The sequence below is a fragment of the Salvelinus fontinalis genome, chromosome 36 (genome assembly GCF_029448725.1).
Source record: "Salvelinus fontinalis isolate EN_2023a chromosome 36, ASM2944872v1, whole genome shotgun sequence".
In the NCBI taxonomy this organism is placed as follows: Eukaryota; Metazoa; Chordata; class Actinopteri; order Salmoniformes; family Salmonidae; genus Salvelinus; species Salvelinus fontinalis.
Window position 1 is genome coordinate 14,442,219 of NC_074700.1, and position 18,117 is coordinate 14,460,335.

At 43.7% G+C, this 18,117-nt stretch overlaps 1 pseudogene; it reads right to left on the minus strand.

Annotated features, from left to right (window-relative positions):
* Window positions 1-5,321: 5,321 nt before the first annotated feature.
* The window catches only part of LOC129835430 (uncharacterized), a 41,500-nt pseudogene continuing 28,704 nt past the window's right edge, over window positions 5,322-18,117 (minus strand).

The window sequence follows — 18,117 nt, forward strand, 5'->3', positions numbered from 1 at the left end:
TGATTTGATATACAGCCAATCACAGAAGGAGGTCCAAATAGTTTCCTTCTGGTTTGGACTTGGGTTATTGAATAAAGCCTTGTACATAAGCCCTACATTTTATAAGACTATATATGGTTGCATTAAGAAACCGTAATGACATGGTTGTTGCTCAGAACGCCGCAAAATCGTTTGACATATAGTATGCATAGTATTTGACGTATAGTACGTATAGTATTTCATGCATGTTTGCAGATGGCATTCTTAGAAACGTTTCCTGCTGGTATAGTTCCCTTGTGTTAGTTACAATGAAACAAGTACTCCGCCCTAGTAGTTCTGTACACTCTGAAGGTAGTTTTTGTAGGATGACTTAATCACTCCTCTTCATTAGTCCCGTGTGGCTCAGTTGGTAGAGCATGGCGCTTGCAACGCCAGGGTTGTGGGTTCAATTCCCACGGGGGGACCAGGGTTCAATTCCCACGGGGGGACCAGGATGAATATGTATGAACTTTCCAATTTGTAAGTCGCTCTGGATAAGAGCGTCTGCTAAATGACTTAAATGTAATGTAATGTAATTCCTAGAATAATAGAAGGCCTATTAAAGAGTTCCCATTTTAGCGGACTATGAGATCCTTTTACGTCACAGAGGAAGTAGTGGTATGTTTGAATGTGCCCTATCAGGTGTCACTGACGCTTAGCGGATCATACTGCCTTACTTAAAGAAAGACAGGGAAACCCGATACTGTAGACACATACATGTTCACATACATTCTATACTGTACAAACGTACTGTAAATGCACCCCCACACGCATACATGCACGTACACACACAGCCACTATGCTCAGGCACCACGGGCCAGCTGGTCTACAAGAATACGCCCAGTGTTCTGTGAAACATCTTCTGGGTAAATTACTCAAACTACACAAGTCATTTAAGGGTAAATCTCTTTGAATTCAATCACTTTTTGATAGCACCCCTTTTGATCTGAACTAACCTTCCATTCTTATTTGCCCATTGTAGAAGTGTTCAGAAAGTGAATTTTGGAACTGAATGCCAAAACATTAAAGTGATAAAGGTGCTCAAAGTTGAGCTGTTTTGCTTATCCCACCATACCATGAGACATCCATGTCTTCATCACTTGAAAAACTAAACGGTTGACATTGACATCATTTAAAAGCTAACAGACAGGGTTGTCAAACTATTAGAAAATTTGTTTATAAAAAAAATGTTTGTTAAAAAAAAAATGTTGTCATTTTTTACCATTAAACGTCAATTATCTAAAAACTAATAAATTCACATTTTTTCTTTTTTGCATACATTGTAGCTTATACCTTATTTTTGATCATCTGATGTTTTGGTGTTGGAGACAACATGCTCTTGAATACAGGGTCCGTGTTGTGTTTTGGCTAATAAATGTACTAAAATGGGAATCAAATGGAAATTTCAACTTTCAAATGGTACCACAAAGATGGTTGGAGATCTACACATCAGAGAATGTTGACTTGAATGGGAACATCTGCTCTTTTACATGATACTATCAAGCCTCAATATGAAACCTGTTGAAATCATATAAATATAAATAATAGAATACACATTTAAGTTGATGTTCGGTGTTAGGTGGACTGGTGGCGATCTTTGAGGTAGTAATTAGAAGTTAACATTTCAATTACATTTCAATGGTGTACCAGCTCAATTGCAGTGGTATGAAGGGATGGGCCCATTCTATTAACTATTTTTCTATATAATACCCTGTAGTCAAGAGCTTGTTGTGTCAGAAACCTTAGATGATGTAAAGTAAGGTCTAAGCTACATCTGCGAATATGAAAAAAATCTGACTACACTTTTTTAGATATATGACGTTAAACGTTAATTAAACTTCTCTGGGATATGTGGGACGCTAACGTCCCACTTGGCCAAAATCCAGTAAAAATGCAGAGCGCCAAATTCAAATATATTACTATAAAAATCTAACTTTCATGAAATCACACATGAAAGATACCAAATTAAAGCTACACTTGTTGTGAATCCAGCCAACATGTCAGAATTCAAATAGGCTTTACGACGAAAGCACACCAAATTATTATGTTAGGTCAGAGCCAAGTCACTGAAAAACACAGCCATTTTTCCAGCCAAAGAGAGGAGTAACAAAAAGCAGAAATAGAGATAAAATTAATCACTAACCTTTGATGATCTTCATCAGATGACACTCATAGGACTTCATGTTACACAATACATGTATGTTTTGTTCGGTAAAGTTCATATTTATATCCAAAAATCTATCTGAGTTTAGGCCGGACGCTACTGTCTCACTTGGCCAAAAGCCAGAGAAAATGCAGAGCGCCAAATTCAAATAAATTACTATAAAAATCAAACTTTCATTAAATCACACATGAAATATACCAAATTAAAGCTACACTGGTTGCGAATCCAGCCAAGGTGTCAGAATTCAAATAGGCTTTTCGGCTAAAGCAAACGATGCTATTATCTGAGGATAGCACCATAGCAAACAAAGAGAGAGAAGCATATTTTAACCCTGCAGGCGTGACACAAAACACAGAAATACATTTTTTATTTATGCTTTACCTTTGACGAGCTTCTGTTGTTGGCACTCCAATATGTCCCATAAACATCACAAAGGGTCCTTTTGTTTGATTAATTCCGTCGATATATATCCAAAATGTCCATTTATTTGGCGCGTTTGATCCAGAAAAACACCGGTTCCAACTTGTGAAAGGTGACTACAAAATATCTCAAATGTTACCTGTAAACTTTGCCAAAACATTTCAAACTACTTTTGTAATACAACTTTAGGTACTTTTGAACGTAAATAATCAATAAAATTGAAGACGGGATGATATGTGTTCAATACAGGATTAAAAGAAACTGTAGCTAGCTTTCTGGTCACGCGCCTCTAACAAACAGTACACAACAAGTGACCCTCGTTCAAAATGGCCGTACTTCTTCATTACACAAAGGAAAAAACCTCAACCAATTTCTAAAGACTGTTGAAATCCAGTGGAAGCGGTAGGAACTGCAAGAAGGTCAATTAGAAATCTGGATTCCCAATGAAAATCCATTGAAAAGAGAGTGACCTCAAAAAAATGAATCTGAATGGTTTGTCCTCGGGGTTTCGCCTGCTAAATAAGTTCTGTCATACTCACAGACATGATTCAAACCGTTTTAGAAACTCCAGAGTGTTTTCTATCCAAATCTACTAATAATATGCATATCTTATCTTCTGGGGATGAGTAGCTGGCAGTTGAATTTGGGTATGCTTTTCATCCAAACGTGAAAATGCTGCCCCCTATCCTAGAGAAGTTTAAAAAAACTTTCCCCCAAGATATTATAAAATAGTTTGACAACCATGTTTGTAAATGAAAAACTTAACCGTTCATCTTTTTCAGTGCCAAAGACATGGATGTCTGATTGGGGTATGCAAAATGGGTCAACTTTGAGCACCTTTATCTCCTGAATATCTTGGCATTCAGGTCCAATCAAATAGATGGAATCAAATAGATTTACCCTTAAAGCTGAAATTGGTAACTTTTTGGGGCAACCTGACCAAATTCACATAGAAATTTGAGTTATACATCTGCCATTCTCATTAAACGCAAGTCTAAGAAGCAGTAGATTTGTTCTATATGCACTCTTTCTATGCTTCCCATGCTTAAAGATGCACTATGCAGAAATCAATCCACCATTTCCTAGTTGCTAAAATTCTAATAGTTCGCATAATTTCAGTTTATGTCACAACTTGTAGACTTGTTTACGTGCTGCTGTGCGTTTTGTTGCTAACCTTATTTTGCTAGCTGCCAACTTTACGGTTTTAACTTTTTAATTACCATTTATACTTTTAGTTTTTCCCTCTACTTTTTTCATTCAACTTTTTCACTCCGAACACTTTATCTGGACATGGTTCGTCAGGACCTCCACCAGCCGAAGCTAAGTAGTAACATTAACATGATACCTTCTAATTGCAATCGCTATACTCATAATGTACAGGAGAACAATCGCTTTATGGCGAGATAGCTGTGCTGCAAGCCCAGCTTCAGACGCAATCATTAGGCAAGGGCAATTTAAGTGTAGGAAAGGATGAAACAGCGCCTGTTCCACCAGTAAGTAGAGATAGTTTAAATCCCCTCGCACAGTCCCCGCAGCCGGACAACTTTCTCATGGCTTCTGGAAGGAAATCCTGTATGAATGCTTAACCGGTGTCGCTCATTCAGCCGACATAAACTTTCAACCGGTTCTCCCCATTAAGGAGCGAGTCGGAGTCAGAGGCCGAGCCTTCTTTGGTCTCTACTCCTCCCGTTACGGGTTCTGAGACGCCGAAGCCTCCCACCATTAGCTCTGACAAATTGAAAACCCAAGTCATTATCCGCAGTATTAGACTTAAAACGAATCATCCAGCGATCATACACTGTTTATCGGGAGGCAGGGCTACCGACGTTAAAGCTAATCTGAAGATGGTGTTGGCTAAAGCTAAAACTTAAAATCTGATTATTATTATTTGACCCTGCTGGTCATCTATGAACATTTGAACATCTTGCCCATGTTCTGTTATAATCTCCACCCGGCACAGCCAGAAGAGGACTGGCTACCCATCATAGCCTGGTTCCTCTCTAGGTTTCTTCCAAGGTTCTGGCCTTTCTAGGGAATTCTTCCTAGCCACCGTGCTTAAATGCCTGCATTGCTTGCTGTTTGGGGTTTTAGGCTGGGTTTCTGTACAGCACTTTGTGACATCAGCTGATGTAAGAAGGGCTTTATAAATACATTTGATTGATTTATGTGACAAAACAAGCAAGTATAGTGAAGCAGCAGTGGTTCCCAAACTTTTTCTAGTCCCGTACCCCTTCAAACATTCAACCTCCAGCTGCGTAACCCCTCTAGCACCAGGGTCAGCGCACTCTCAAATTTTTGTTTTTTGCCATCATTGTAAGCTTGCCACACACACACTATACGATTAATTTATTAAACATAAGAATGAGTGTGAGTTTTTGTCACAACACTGGGAAGTGACAAAGAGCTCTTATTGTCATGCGGAGCGGAACAGGTGAACCCAAGAGCAGACTCAAACGAGGAGACTGGGATGAGGTAACCAAGGTATTTATTCAAACACAGGAAGAAGATTGAGTGCAGGCCAGGGAAAGCTCGGGCGGGTTGCTGGAAACCAGGTGCAGAGGCTGGGGCTGGAGCGAGAGGTGTGGGGACAGGGTAAGCCGGTCCGGAAGGGAATCCAAGAGTGGGGAATCCAGGACAGAGTAGCAGGACTGACAACAAGTCGGACTGGAGACAGGGACCAAGCAGGCAGAACTTTAGCGGAGAGGAAAAAAGCGTCAGGTCAAGGAGACACCGGATGAGCACTAGAGGGCGTGGACGGAGCAGATGTGACAGTACCCAGGTGGCGCCCGACCGGGCTAATCTGGGTGTGAGGTATGGAAATCCCGTAAGAGGGAGGGGTCCAGCATGTGACGTCGGGGCACCCAGCAGCGCTCCTCAGGCCCGTATCCCTCCCAGTCCACCAGGTACTACCAGCCACGGCCCAACAGCGCACATCCAAAAGCTGCCGGATGATATAGGCAGGATGGTTATCGATGAGCTGAGGGGTGGAGGAGCTGCTGCAGGAGTACACAAGACTGGAGCAGACAGGTTTAGTCAGGGACACATGGAAGGTTGGGTGGATCTTAACAGAGTCTGGTAGTTTCAGGTGCACAGCAGAGGGGTTAATGACATTATCAATCTCATTGGGACCAATGAATCGGGGGGCAAGTTTTCTGGAAGCCACTTTCAAGGGCAAGTCCTTCGACGAGAGCCATACCCTTTTGCCTGGAGTGTAGACTGGAGCTGAGGCACGGTGATGGTTAGCTTCGCATTGGGTCCTGGCGGAGGCATGGTGAAGGGTGGCCGGGCCATTCTCCAGGTGTGATGACAACGGTGCATGTGATCATGGACTGAGGGCACTGCTACCTTGACCTCTTGGGCAGGGAACAAGGGGGTTGATAGCCCAGAACACATTCAATGGGTGACGTACCTGATGAGGCGTTGATGAGGGTGTTGAGGGAATATTCCACCCAGGGTAGCTGGGCACTCCATGAGGAAGGGTTTGCCAAAGTCACACAACGTAGGGCAGTCTCCAGCTCCTGGTTGGACCGTTTGGTTTGGTCGTTGGTCTGGGGGTGATAGTCTTGCCTCGGTCGGAGTCGTGACACTGTTGTCCTGGTTTCCAGTGGTTTGCAGTAGAGGTTGTCTTCCTTAATTGACCCTCCAAAAACATAACAGACATATACTAGGAGCTGTGCCAGTGTCACGACTCCGACCGAGGCAGGCTCTCCTTCCCGTTCGGTGGCGCTCGGCGGTCGTCGTCACCGGCCTATTAGCTGCCAGTGATCTTTTTCCTCCCCCTCCTTATGTGTTCATTGGTTACACCTGTTTTGTGTTTGTTCGTAATTAGTTGGGCTTTATCTGTCAGCCGGCCCGCCCGTTTCTTTGTGCGGGATTGTTTTATTGTAAGCTTGGTGTTTGTTAGTCTGATCGTTACGTGTTTGTGTTAGTGTGCATTTTCTGAACTGTTTTTGTTCCCCGTGTCTGGGGCAGTTTATTGGGAGCACCCAGTGTCAAGTGGGGTGGCCGTTGTTTGTCAGTGGTTCATTAAATGAACGTGATCATTGTATCCTCTGTCTTCCTGTGCCTGACTTCGCACTCCGACACCCAGTCCTTACAGCCAGGCCCGCCACGTCTGTTGACTCATCCAGCTGTAACGCATAGAATTCACTGGCTTGTATGCGAAGCAGTAATTGTTTCAAAACATCTCCTGCCATGTCACTGATGCTTTGTGAAATGGTGTTGTTTGATGAAGACATTGTTTGTATAGTTTTTTGGGCCTTTTCCCCCAGCATTGTCCCAGCCATATCCACGGCAGCAGGAAGAATTAAGTCCTCCACAATAGTATGGGGCTTGCCTGTCCTAGCCACTCGGTAGCTCACCATATAAGACGCTTCTAGCCCTTTCTTATTAATGGTATCTGTTGCTTTTATACATGTCTTACTACTCGAAAGTTGTCTTCATTCTTGCTCAAAAAACTCCCGTGGCTTATTTTTCAAATTGGTATCTTTTGTTTCTAAATGTCTGCGCAAGAGTGAAGGTTTCATCGAGTTGTGAAATAGTACTTTTGCACATATAACACACTGTGGCTGAGGAAAGGCACTACTCCCAATATAAGTGAACCCCAACTCAATGTAGTTCTCATCATCTTTGCGCCTCTTACCCCTGGGAATACTTGGTGAAGAGCATCATTGTACCATCTAAACCGCTTTGAAATACAGCATCTTTTACATAACCAAAAATATTGTATTTTCAGTAATTTTAAGCTAAAAATACAAGAATTATAAAAATAATGCACATAGAACGCTTCTTAAACTTGCTTTCAATGGGAATGACAGATCTATAACTCACATTTCTATGTGAATTTGGTCAGGTCGCCCAAGAAGTTATATATTGCAGCTTTAAGTTTAGTTTTTAGGTCTTTTACTTTCCGTTTTGTACACCAGCTTCAAACAGCTGAAAATACTATATATTTTTTTAAGGAAAATATATTTCTCAGCGGTTTAGATGGTACAATGATTCTCTACACTGTACTTGCTTGTTTTGTCAAATAAACTGAAATTAGGTGAACTATTAGAATTTTAGCAACCAGAAAATGGCAGAGCAATTTCTACACAGTGCAACTTTAAATAAGTTTGGAACACATTATATAAACTGATAGAATTTTAGGAAAAATCTTAAACTTGCTAAGAAACAAAGTTCAATGGTGAAGTGAAACACTACAGACCAAGTTCAAATTCAAACAATAATGGCATAATTTCAGACTTTCTATAAATAGTTGTTCAAAACCATGGAAGACAGAAGGTGTGGGTTTCTAACCAATTATTGCTGTAAAATATTGCATTTCAAATAACTTGTGGGCACCTTGAAAAGGTAGACTACAAAGGACAGGTGGACTACAAAGGATACCTTCACAAAGACACGCAGTGAGGCGTCAAAGACAATCCACATGTGACTGGCTGTCCAGTCCCACTGGCTCTTAACATCGTCATGGTTCTCAGTCTGTCTGGGACCATGGCTTGCTGTACTGTTTGTTCAAATAAAACCCTGGGCTGTTTGCTTATGTCTGAGCCAAAATGAGAGAGGGGACAGAGAGACAAGGTACGTGCTGCAAGCCATGTATCGGGGCTGGGTGCGGGGGCGTCCCGTCATAATGACTCCGTGGGTAGAACCGATGTTGTCGTTGAATTAGGGATGATTTAAAAGGGAAAGCGGGATGAACCCAAGGACACCCTCCTGCCCTTTTTGATAATAAACAAAGAAAGCCAGGAGTCGGAGGGGGGAGAGAGAGAGAGAGAGAATCCACAACATAGTAAACAGCACTAGTGAAAGTTCATGGCGGCAGTCTTTCTCCCTACTGCTGGGAAGAGAGCCAGATAGATCTACTTTCTGCGAGTCAGTCCACTGGCGCGACACAAGACAGGATATTCACATGAAAGAATGGGTAGACCAGAGAGGCAGGAGCCAAGACAGTAGCCTGTCGGAAGTTATTGTTTTGGACCAACACAGGCGTCTGTCCGCGGAGGAAGAGTAATCTTCCATTCGTGTCTGGTATGGGACAGGTTCCACTAATGTCGTGACCTCTACAGCACTCTGGTCACTTGTGATACTGTTCACGTCCAATAGGGCTTTTCTGGGACAGGAAGCCCCGAAGCTCGTCACCACAAGGCTAGGTAGGGAGCCCCTCCCCTGAGTCTTTTGTATTGTGTCCTGCCCATAATAACAGTAGCAAGTAGCCACTTGCTAATACATTTTATGAACTTCCTGGCCTTATGGATGTAAACAATTCTTATGATTACCATCACAACTACCTCCCCACTAAGTCATTATCTGGATGCCAGACACACTTGAACTGCATTGTATACGACAATCTCACTTTTGGCAGGCTCCACACACTGTCCCTGTGGCCTAGCCGACCCCCCCCCCCCCCCCCCTCGACCCCGAGTCACCCCTGCTGATTGTTTTAGGAAGACCAGGCGACTCTTCAGCAGGAAGATTTTAATAGACTGAGAAGAGCCTCCTCTACTGATAAACAACAACTTGGTCTGGGACAGGTTCCACGTCGCTAGAATAACCTTTTTACACTGGCAGGAAACAGCAGAGATATGTTCAGTATTTAACCTTGTCACTCCTCCATAGATCTTTTCTGTAATCATTTGAATGAATAATAAACAGTTGTATTACCATATACTTCTGTACGGTGAAAGGTCAGTCTACTTTTAAATTCTTCTTAGGGTGGGAAATGATCCAAGTTTTAGCCTATGTAAGACCCCTGACAAATGGTAATTGGACTAATTTGCGGTACTTCTATTGGAGGCTTCCGTTTATTGTTTGTCCTGTCAGGTTGTTTAGAAAGCTGTCTACCAGTACATTGGCGGGCCCGACTCTGGTAGGTCCATTGACATTTTAACTTGTGGCAGGTGAGCAATCAAAACACTGTGGCCCTATTTAAATGCTACAACCTCATCAAACAAAACCAAAACATTGTAACATCTATTATGCTCCTGAACTGTGCCAAAAGAGAGATCCCTATGACTATGAGCAGTGCAGGGCTGAGGGCTCACACAGCTGTTCAAACTTAGGGAGCAGAAGCCAATTACATTCTCAGAAGCCCCAATCCCATTGTGTAACATTGCATAATAGAAAACACACTCCAAATTACCCAATACAACAGCTGTTTTAGTGCCAATTCAACGTGTGGCAGGCGAGGCGCAAATCCAACAATTGTAACAAACTAATAAAAATGCATGGATTTTTTCTTGCAGGTGCTGTGGTTCTGTGAATGAACACGCTTGATGCTCTCCTTAGCTATTGGGCCACAGAGTTCCCTATCTGAATCATCTGTTATCTATGAAATCATTGAGGCCCCTGTTCATTGACTGAGCCCTGAGCTTCCTAATGTCTAAAGTTGTCTCTATCATGGGAAAGGTTCATGATGTAATGTGGTTTAATTCTTTGTAATTTTTTCCCCCTATGAATGTTATTGATTCAGATGCAACAGTCAGGTCCTAGATCTAGAGCCGGACTAAACAGTCAGGTCCTAGATCTAGAGCCGGACTAAACAGTCAGGTCCTAGATCTAGAGCCGGACTAAACAGTCAGGTCCTAGATCTAGAGCCGGACTAACCAGTCAGGTCCTAGATCTAGAGCCGGACTAAACAGTCAGGTCCTAGATCTAGAGCCGGACTAAACAGTCAGGTCCTAGATCTAGAGCCGGACTAAACAGTCAGGTCCTAGATCTAGAGCCGGACTAAACAGTCAGGTCCTAGATCTAGAGCCGGACTAAACAGTCAGGTCCTAGATCTAGAGCCGGACTAAACAGTCAGGTCCTAGATCTAGAGCCGGACTAAACAGTCAGGTCCTAGATCTAGAGCCGGACTAAACAGTCAGGTCCTAGATCTAGAGCCGGACTAAACAGTCAGGTCCTAGATCTAGAGCCGGACTAAACAGTCAGGTCCTAGATCTAGAGCCGGACTAAACAGTCAGGTCCTAGATCTAGAGCCGGACTAAACAGTCAGGTCCTAGATCTAGAGCCGGACTAAACAGTCAGGTCCTAGATCTAGAGCCGGACTAAACAGTCAGGTTTTGACCATAAGAGATTCTCACCTTGTAAGTAAGACTACAGTCGCCAATACGGACTGCCTCGTTTCCTGTGATGGGAAAATCAAATCAAATCACATGTTATTTGTCACATGTGCCAAATACAACCGTACAGTGAAATGCTTACTTACAAGCTCTTAACCAACAATGCAGTTTTAAGAAAATCACCTAAAAAAAATGTAACATTGAGTTTCTCCAGCAGATAGGGATGCAGAGCACATACGAAGCTATTGAGGGGAAGAAATGTTAAGCCTCTCAGTTGTCTATGTTAACGTGATTGCTTTCCTTTCTTTTCACATTGGGGATATGTTGGTGCTCGTTATAATGGTAGGCTATTTCTGGAAAGCACAGATTGGGATTGTATGGGTATGTTCAGTTAATCATAGGTAGAAACATAACATCCATTATGTTCAAGTGTAACTCTGGATTTTTTGCACAGCTTTTACAGGCAGTATTTAGACATATAATTTTCAAGTCCTTGTTTCAGAAAAAAACATCCTCTGTGCAGAAGAAAATAGAAGTATGACCTATGAGTATGAGTATGACCTGTGAGTATGACCTTTTATTTTAAGCCTTTTCCAGAAATGAGAATTAAACCAAAGATGTAAGCAATTGTTTGAGGATGGTGCAGGACCATTTGCCATAACAAGACAGTGGGATGAAAAAGCTTTAAATAAAGGTTAAAATCCTGGTCATGTGACATGATCAACCGAAACACAGGGCTCTCCCTATGAGGGAGTTTCCCCACCACACTCATGGTGATAGTCAAACTACCTGATCCATCTGGACCCCAGTACAGTTCACTACCTGTGGGTTCTACTCATTTTCATCTCAACACCGCATGCTTTCAGACACATTATTCATGCAAACAAAATCAACATATTATTTTCACATTGTTTATTTTATCAGTGTATTTTTTATTGTATTCTCTTAGCTTAAAGTCCTCTGTACTCACCTGAAGTAAACTCAGGATCAAGTGTTTGGAAGTAGAGAAGGTTGTCCAGCAATAGAAAGTTGGCCTCTTCAATGGGAGTTCGGTCGAGTCCGGAGTGGGCCCACTGACCACAGTCTGACTCTTCTGCTGTAAGGACAGAGGAGATAGGAGGAAAGTTATAGTCATGTCATTCACTAATCACTGCAAGGAGGAGAAGCACTGATGAACCATCAGTAGCCCATCCAATTAGTCAATATAATTTGTCTATATTATGTCAACTTGAACAAGCTTCTCGTCTAGTCTACATCTATAGTTTGGAAGGGGATCAACTCTTACAAGAGCTGCAAGGATACGTTTTGATTGGTATTGTCTTACTAGGGTAATTTAATTTAAGAGCTGTCTTTTATTTAGTAGCCTAGTTAGTCATTGCTGTTTGAACTGTCTGATTGCTCAGTACTTGTGACTGTCATTGTGGACTTAGATTAGTTTCAGGCCTATTTGTGTAACAGTCTTGCTCATTTGTGGGCATGTTGTATTGTAGGTAGAAGCAGATCCTCTCTTATAACAATGCAAATTTGAGAACAGTGCTACCTAAATTGTATCAGCATATTGATTGCACGAACACGTAAGGCTAATACTCCGCGATGCATACAAAGCCTGCCCTCCCTTTGGCAAATCTTACCACGATGCCATCTTGCTCGTCCTGGCTTATAGGCAGAAACTCAAACAGGATGTACCAGTGACGAGAACCATTCAACGCTGGTCTGACCAATCGGAAGCCACGCTCCAAGATTGTTTTAATCACACGGACTGGAATATGTTATGATCAGCCTCAGAGGACAATATTGACCTGTACGCTGACTTGGTGAGTGCATTTATAAATAAGTGCATTGGAGGCGTCGTACCCACTGGGACCATTAAAACATACCCTAACCAGAAACCATGGATGGATGGCGGCATTCGTGTAAAACTGAAAGCGCGATCCACTGCATTTAACCATGGAAGAGGTCTGGAGATATGGCTGAATGTAAAGAGTGTAGTTATTCGCTCCGCAAGGCAATCAAAAAAAGTGAAATGCCGGTACAGGGACAAAAACAGCCACATCACGGACACTGACGTCATGCTTCCAGACAAACTAAACACCTTCTTTGCCTGCTTTGAGGATAATACAGTGCCACCGTCGCGGATCGCTAACAAAGACTGCGCCCCCACACCCCCCGCCCTCCTTCTCAGTGGCTAACATGAGTCAAACATTTAAACTTGTTAACCCTCGCAAGGCTGCTGGCCAAGATGGCATAGCCGCATCCTCAAAGCATGCGCAGACCAGCTGGCTTGTGTGTTTAAGGACATATTTAATCGCTCCCTATCGAAAGTCTGTTGTCCCCACATGCTTCAAGATGGCTACCATTGTTCCTGTACCCAAGAAGGCAAAGATAACTGAACTAAATGACTACCGCCCCGTAGCACTCACTTCTGTCATCATGAAGTGCTTTAAGAGGCTAGTCAAGGATCATATCACCGCCACCTTACCGGCCACCCTAGACCCACTTCAGTTTGCATACCACCCCAACAGGTCCACAGAGGACGCAATCGCCATCACACTGCACACTGTCCTATCCCATCTGGACAAAAATAATATCTATGTAAGAATTCTGTTCATTGACTACAGCTTAGCATTCAACACCATACCCTGCAAGCTCATTATCAAGCTGGAGGCCCTGGGTCTCAACCCCTCCCTGTGCAACTGGGTCCTGGACTTCCTGACGGGCCGACCCCAGGTGGTGAAGGTAGGAAACAACATCTCCTCTTCGCTGACCCTCAACACTGGGTCCCCACAAGGGTGTGTGCTCAGCCCTCTTATGTACTCCCTGTTCACCAACGACTACGTGGCCATGCACGCCTACAACTCAATCCTCAAGTTTGCAGACGACACAACAGTAGTGGGCTTGATCACCAACAATGACGACCAACCCAGAGAACACTGCTACTCCAGCTGTTCTCTCGTCACCTGACTGTGTGTTCTCTCATAATCCGAGAGCATCTTGTAGTCGCAATGGTGGCACAGGGATAAATCAAATCAAATCAAATCACATTTTATGGGTCACATACACGTGATTAGCAGATGTTATTGCGGGTGTAGTGAAATGCTTGTGCTTCTAGCTCCGACAGTGCAGTAATATCTAACAACTAATATCTAACAAATTACACAACATATACCCAATACACACAAATCTAATTATGAATGAATTAAGACTATATACATATGGACGAGCAATGTCAGAGCGGGAACGGACTAAGATATAGTAGAATAGTATAGAAAACAGTATATACACATGAGATGAGTAATGTCAGATGTGTAAACATTAAGTGACTAAGATACCATAGAATAGTATAGAATACAGTATATACATATGAGATGAGTAATGCCAGATATGTAAACATTATTAAAGTGACTGGTGTTCCATTCCTTAAAGTGGCCAGTGAATCCTAGTCTATGCCTATAGGCAGCAGCCTCCAATGTGCTAGTGATGGCTTTTTATTAACAGTCTGATGGCCTTGAGAGAGAAGCTGTTTTTCAGTCTCTCTGTCCCAGCTTTGATACACCTGTACTGACCTCGCCTTCTGGATGATAACAGGGTGAACAGGCAGTGGCTCAGGTGGTTGATGTCCTTGATGATCTTTTTGGCCTTCCTGACATCGGGTGCTGTAGTTGTCCTGGAGGGTGGGTAGTTTGCCCCCGGTGATGCGTTGGGCAGACCGCTGAATTGTGACTCCCCTCTGTCCCTATACTGACATTTCGCTTGTTTGATTGCCTTGCGGAAGGAATAACTACACAGTTTATATTCAGATTTTTTCCCAGTCATCTTTCCATGGTTAAATGCGGTGGTTCACGCTTTCAGTTTTGTATGAATGCCGCCATCTATCCACAGTTTCTGTTTAGGTTATAATAGTCACAGTGGGTACAACATCTCCAATGCACTTCCTCACCAAATCTGCATGTAAATCGATGGTATTCTCGAGGCTGCCCGGAGCATTTCCCAGTCAGCGTGATCAAAACAATCTTGAAGCATGGATTCCGATTGGTCAGACTAGCGTTGGATAGTTCTAGTCACGGGTATATCCAGCAAAATGGTGTCGTGGTCGGATTTGCCGAAGGGAGGGCGGGGGAGGGCTTTGTATGCATTGCGATAGTTAGAGTAGCTGTGGTCCAAGTGCTACAATCAATATTCTGATATAATTTAGGTAGCCTTGTTCTCAAATTTGCTTTGTTAAAATCCCCAGCTACAGTAAATGCAGCCTCAGGATATATGGTTTCCAGTTTGCACAGAGTCCCGTGAAGTTCCTTGAGGGCTGTCATGGTATCGGCTTGAGGAGGGATATACACGGCTGTGATAATGACCGACGAGAATTCTCCTGGGAGATGATATGGTCGGCATTTGGATTTTTAGGTCAGGTGAACAAAAAGACTTGAGTTCCTGTATGTTGTTATGATTACACCATGAGTCGTTAATCCCGGAGAGATGTTTATTTCTGTTGGCGTGACGCATAAAGATTCCCGGTGGCTGTACAAACTACTATCACGAGAGAGCCATGTTTCTGTGAAATAGAGAATATTACAATCCCGGATGTCTCTCTGGAAAGCAACCTTTGCCCTAATTTCGTTTACATTGTTATCTAGAGACTGGACAATGGCGAGTAATATACTCGGAAGCGGTGGCTGGTGTGCATGCCTTCAAAGTCTGACCAGGAGGCTGCTCCGTCTACCTCATCTGTGGCGACGTTGTTTTGGGTTGGCCTCTGGAATTAGATCCAATGTCCTGGTTGGATCCGCTTCGGGAAAGTCGTATTCCTGGTTTTAATGTTGGTAAGTTGACGTCGCTCTGATATCCAATAATTCTTCCCGGCTGTATGTAACAACACTTAAGATTTTCTGGGCTAACAATGTAAGAAATAATACATAAAAACAATACATAAAAAAAAATACTGCATAGTTTCCTAAGGACTAGAAGCGAGGCGGCCATCTCTGTCAGCACCATCAGTGCTTATGTTATCGTGTGTGTGTGTATGCGTGTGTCTGTGCCTGTGTGTGTCTCTTCACTGTCCCTGCTGTTCCATAAGGTGATTTTTATGGGGGGGGGGGGTTATCTGTTTTTATTGCTTTCATGAGTTACTTGATGTGGAATAGAGTACCATGTTGTCATGGCTCCATTTATTACTCTGCCTCTCCCATAGTCTGTTCTGGACTTGGGCACTGTGAAGAGGCCTCTGGTGGCACGTCTTGTGGGGTATGCGTGGGTGCCTGAGCTGTGTGCTTGTAGTTTAAACAGACAGCTCAACATGTCAATACTTCTCACAAAAACAAGTAGTGATAAAGTTAATCTCTCTTCTACTTTGAGCCAGGAGAGATTGACATGCATAAGATTAATGTTACCTCTCAGTTTACATTTAGGGGCCAGCCCAGGTGCCTTGTTCTGGGCCAATTGTAATTCTCCTAAATCTCTCTTTGTGGCACCTGACCACACGACTGGACAGGTGTGACAAAACTAGGGCCTGTAGGAGCTCCCTTGTTGATAGTGTTGTTAAGGCAGAGTTGCTCTTTATTATGGACAGACCTCTCCCCATGTTAGCTACTGTTACATCTGTTGCGCTGCGCGCCTTCTTCACCACGCTGTCTGTGTGGGTGGACCATTTCAGTTTGTCCGCGATGCGTACGCCGAGGAACTTAAAACTTTCCACCTTCTCCACTACTGTCCCATCAATGTGGATAGGGGGTGCTCCTTCTGCTGTTTCCTGAAGTCCACGATCATCTCCTTTGTTTTGTTGTAGTTGAGTGTGAGGTTATTTTCCTGACACCACACTCCGAGGGCCCTCACTGCCTCCCTGTAGGCTGTCTCGTTGTTGTTGGTGATCAAGCCTACAACTGTAGTGTCGTCTGCAAACTTGATGATTGAATTGGAGGCATGCATGGCCATGCAGTCATGGGTGAACAGGGAGTACAGGGGAGGGCTGAGAACGCACCCTTGTGGGGCCCCAGTGTTGAGGATCACCGGGATGGAGATGTTGATTCCTACCCTCACCACCTGGGGGTGGCCCGTCAGGAAGTCCTGTGGCCCGTCAAGAAGTCCTGTGGCAGTGTCTGGTTGCTCCTCATTACTCAACACAGGAATCATTACAAAACTTATTGTATCGTCTGTGCATATTTGTAAACAACAGCTGGTGCACGGAATCTGAGGAAGTCTGTAGATTTTGCTCGCCTGAAGTAGAGTATATTGTGATAAATTGCAGGACACACTACTTGCCTAGAGAGTTTTCAGCTATACTTTTCGTGGCTGTTTATTTACCACCACAGACAGATGCTGGCACTAAAACCTCACTCAGTCAGCTGTATAAGGAAATAAGCAAACAGCGCCACCCAGAGGCGGCGCTCCTAGTGGCCGGAGACTTTAATGCAAGGAAACTTAAATCAGTTCTACCACATTTCTATCAACATGTAAAATGTGCAACCAGAGGGAAAAAATCTAGATCACCTGTACTCCACACACAGAGATGTGTACAAAGCTCTCCCTCACCCTCCATTTGGTAAATCCGACCACAACTCTATCCTCCTGATTCCTGCTTACAAGCAAAAATTAAAGCAGGAAGTACCAGTGACTCGGTCTATAAAAAAAGTGGTCACATGAAGCAGATGCTAAACTACAGGACTGTTTTGCTATCACAGACTGGAACATGTTCTGGGATTCTTCCGATGGCATTGAGGAGTACACCACATCAGTCACTGGCTTTATCAATAAGTGCATCGAGGACGTTGTCCCCACAGTGACAGTACATACATACCCCAAACAGAAGCCATGGATTACAGGCAACATTCGCATTGAACTAAAGGGCAGAGCTGCCGCTTTCAAGGTGCGGGACTTTAACCGGGAATCTTACAAGAAATCCTGCTATTCACTGCGACGAACCATCAAACAGGCAAAGCGTCAATACAGGGCTAAGATTGAATCATACTACACCGGCTCTGACGCTCGTCTTATGTGGCAGGGCTTGCAAACTATTACAGACTACAAAGGGAAGCACAGCGCGAGCTGCCAAGTGACACGAGCCTACCCGACGAGCTAAATCACTTCTGTGCTTGCTTTGAGGCAAGCAACACTGAGGCATGCATGAGCGCATCAGCTGTTGCGGACGACTGTGTGATCACGCACTCGGTAGCCGACGTGAGTAAGACCTTTACACAGGTCAACATAGACAAGGCTGCGAGGCCATACGGATTACCAGGACGTGTGCTTCGGGCATGTGCTGACAAACTGGCAGGTGTCTTCACTGACATTTTCAATATGTCCCTGATTGAGTCTGTAATACCAACATGTTTCAAGCAGACCACCATAGTCCCTGTGCCCAAGAACACAACGGCAACCTGCCTAAATGACTACAGACCCGTAGCACTCACGTCCGTAGCCATGAAGTGCTTTGAAAGGCTGGTAATGGCTCACATCAACACCATT